Source organism: Platichthys flesus, chromosome 8, assembly GCF_949316205.1.
Source record: "Platichthys flesus chromosome 8, fPlaFle2.1, whole genome shotgun sequence".
Classification (NCBI taxonomy): domain Eukaryota; kingdom Metazoa; phylum Chordata; class Actinopteri; order Pleuronectiformes; family Pleuronectidae; genus Platichthys; species Platichthys flesus.
This window is the reverse complement of record NC_084952.1, coordinates 4,568,766-4,569,271: the sequence shown is the minus strand read 5'-3', so window position 1 is coordinate 4,569,271 and position 506 is coordinate 4,568,766.

Below are 506 nucleotides of genomic sequence, written 5' to 3'. Positions count from 1 at the left end.
ATGTTTGATCTTGTGCCAACACACACACACATGCTCCAGGTTGTTCATTCAGTGGCTCACATCTGTTCATCGAATGTAAACAAGAGGGTCAATATTAAACCTGATATCCTCCCAGAGTGAAGGATATTTAACAAATGTATTTTATTTAACTTTTTTCAGAACAATATTATGCTTGTACCTGAAATTGTATATCATATTATGTTCCATGTGTAGATCCTAGTACAGATTATTAATATAGCACGTTTAAAAACGATCATATGTCTAAAGTAATGTGCAATATAGTAATAATATGTAATACAATAAAACAAAAAACGCTACCATGTGGACAAAAATCTGTCTTCAGTCTATTCTTAATTATGTCTACAGCACTGAATTGTTAACTGTACACTGTTCCAAAGCTGTTATTCATATTTAATTTCATATTTCCTGATGTATCATAATCAACCTCGAATGAAGCAGAGACATCAATGGCCGCTCTGAACACGTTGGGCCTTCTCCATCCATCA